This window comes from Vicugna pacos, chromosome X (genome assembly GCF_048564905.1).
Source record: "Vicugna pacos chromosome X, VicPac4, whole genome shotgun sequence".
NCBI classification, from domain to species: domain Eukaryota; kingdom Metazoa; phylum Chordata; class Mammalia; order Artiodactyla; family Camelidae; genus Vicugna; species Vicugna pacos.
This window is the reverse complement of record NC_133023.1, coordinates 63393742-63396621: the sequence shown is the minus strand read 5'-3', so window position 1 is coordinate 63396621 and position 2880 is coordinate 63393742. Positions and strand designations below refer to the sequence as shown.

At 37.3% G+C, this 2880-nt stretch overlaps 1 pseudogene; it reads right to left on the bottom strand.

Annotated features, from left to right (window-relative positions):
* Positions 1–555: 555 nt before the first annotated feature.
* LOC102530143 (transmembrane emp24 domain-containing protein 7 pseudogene) lies at positions 556–1204 on the bottom strand (annotated as a pseudogene).
* Positions 1205–2880: the final 1676 nt, after the last annotated feature.

Sequence of the window (2880 nt, the reverse complement as noted above, 5' to 3'; positions counted from 1 at the left end):
GAGAAGCAAGTTAAACCATTATGTATCAGTTTAAAATTATATCAATATTAAATGATGTTTCTATGATTGATTTTTCTCCATAAAATTGAACAGTGCAGAATAAGGTTTGGGATATAGTTTAATCACTTTTATTCCTCTAAAATCAAAATTTTATTTTCAATATGCAATTAAAAGGCAATTTTCTTCCTTCACACCACATGTAGACATTAAATCTAAGGTTTTAAAAATATCCACAACCTATACGAAAAGTACTTTTAAATGGCTAAACAGAAGCAAAATACCAAAGTTTAGTGTGCGAAGAGTAGATATATACAACCAAGAAAAGAGTAGATCATTGGTTTTGAATTTATGAATAGCCCCAAATAAGTTACAAAGTTTTTCAACCTGTACAAATAAAAAGGGTGTTCTTTCCAAAGTTTGGACATATGCATTGTACATCCCCCTCAATAAGTATATGAACTGGGTTTTAAAGAATGTTGCCAATATTAAGTTCTTCCATACCTAAAATTAATTAGAGGGCAGCAATAGTACAGTGTCTCAACTCTCAAAACATAGTTATGATCCATCATGAGTTGTGGTGGTTCTTTTATCTGAGAAAAAGCTTTTCACAAGAAATACCTGCCCTATGCTAGCCACCAGAAAAATGAGGGCTTGCACTGACCAATAGGTCACTCTTGTATTGAGATCCTTGGCTGGCTTAGGCCTTGAGGTTCTTTCTCTCAAACGGAACAGAGTCTGATAGTCAGTGATAGGCTACAAGATCTTCCTGAATTCAAACAGGGGCAGATTCCATCTGGGTAAGAGCACTGACTCGGTTCTCACTAGGAAACAAAGGTGGGTCTTTTCCAACTTGAAAATCAAAATACATGGTTTTATGGATGAAAGCAGAATATTCATTGCTGAAGAAAAATCTGTATGACCCATTTTTGGAAGCTGTTTCTTTATCCTTTTGTACAACACACTGCCATCAAGATCTTCTGATCGACTGTCTACATCAGTGACCACCAATAATTACCTGAACTGAAGGATGCATTTGGTGATCTGTGTAATGTCCTAGTAGAAGCACTGCTAAGCATTGCCTGGCAGTTCGAAGGTGATCTCAGATGCACCACCAGGCCGGCAGCAGCAGCAGCAGTGCCAGCAGCCTGCATCCCCAAAATCATATGGCGGCAGCCCAGCACTGTGCTGACTCCATCTGTGGCATCCCGAGATGCCACAACAGAGCTGTGGAGAGATGGAGTTCAGGTCTGTGCAAACTCACTGCGCAGCAGGCCTCTGTGTCTGTTGCCCAGCAAAGACACTCTGCAGAGTTGCTCTGAGCCTCATTGAGATTCAGGATGAGGAGCCATCCACTGGGTGCTGATAAGGGGTGCTGAGTGACCAGTCCCCAGGGCCAGGAATGACCTGGGGAGCAAGACTCCTGAGTTCTTAAAATAGATGCCTGATGTTCCCAAACTTATACTGACAATCTGTACTCTAATTAGGAAACCTAAAGGAAAACCATTTGTCAGTGAAGTCTGCTGAAACACAGAATATTGTAAGGAATTACATATAAACTGTTAAAAAATAAACAGGGAGCTATTTTAAAAAATAGGTAACAAAATCAAATCTAAACACTTATAGTATTCTGGAAATGAAATAGCACAGCTTTGAAATCAAAATGGTTGAGTCTGAATCCAAGCTACATATAGCTTTATCCTCACATCCACAGTGTCTTTGTAAAATGAAAACAGTAACATCTACTGTGTAGAGTTGTTTTTAGACTAAAAATGAAGTGCCTATAACAGAACACAGTACTCAATATATGATAATTATTAATATTACTAGAAGAGGAAAAGATTGACTTGTTACTGCAACCAGGTAACATACAAAAGATTCCATATCCAGACAAAGACATCCACAATTATTAAATTAAGTTTCTGGTCTAGACTAGAGCATACTTGTGAGAAAATTTATCAAAGGGCAGTATTGCAATGACAAGCTTAGGACTAGAATACTGAAAACCCTAAACACTTTAAACAACTTCAATTATTTGCAGTCCTCCCTACCCAATGTCAAGAAGCCAGGCAAACCAACTCCTGTTCACACAATGTTCTTTCTGGTGCTCTCTGCAGGGGTGTACCTAGAGAAAAAGAAAAAGTGCAAGAGAAGTCAATGTGTGTTCTAACTATTGAGTGACAGATTGTCTGGTATTCACTAACTTGTTCAGTATCTTTTGACCTATATATTCTCTTTCAGGAATGTTCTGAGGTAAAGAATATGTCATCAAACTTTGTCAAACCTTCCTAAATTGTTTTCAATCCACTCTCTTCAGCTGAAAAGTTCACTAACAATTTTGGTTTTTGCTGATTAATAACTTAAAGTGTGACCTCCCTGAAGCATTTGCATTGTAAGAGGGACAATATAAGACTCTCATACACATACACACGCACCCCTCAAAACATTCAACACTTAACAGAATAATATTAAAATCATAAAATGGCATGTAATAGTATATATGGGTATATGTAGGCATATTAAATTTTATAAATATGTCCACTTGCACTACTGCTTTAGAAATATACCTTATATTTGCATTGCTGCTTTAGAAATGTACCTGATTTCTGATAGAAAAAAAAAGAATTTCCAATTTTGAGTGCTATCTCAAAGAATCTCCCCTTAATAACTCAGAAGTAATTTAATCTATAGTAACCACAATATTTTGCAGTCAAATCTATCCCTTCCCCATCTCCCTACCCCTTAAGGAGTAGCTACGGTTCAAATTACTCACTTGCTGGCTGACTGGAATCTTTTTGTTAAAAAAATTTCATGCCCTCATGCATGGATTGCATATGAGCCAGAGAATAACATTTTGAGAATGCCATTCCCAAAACAGCCAGC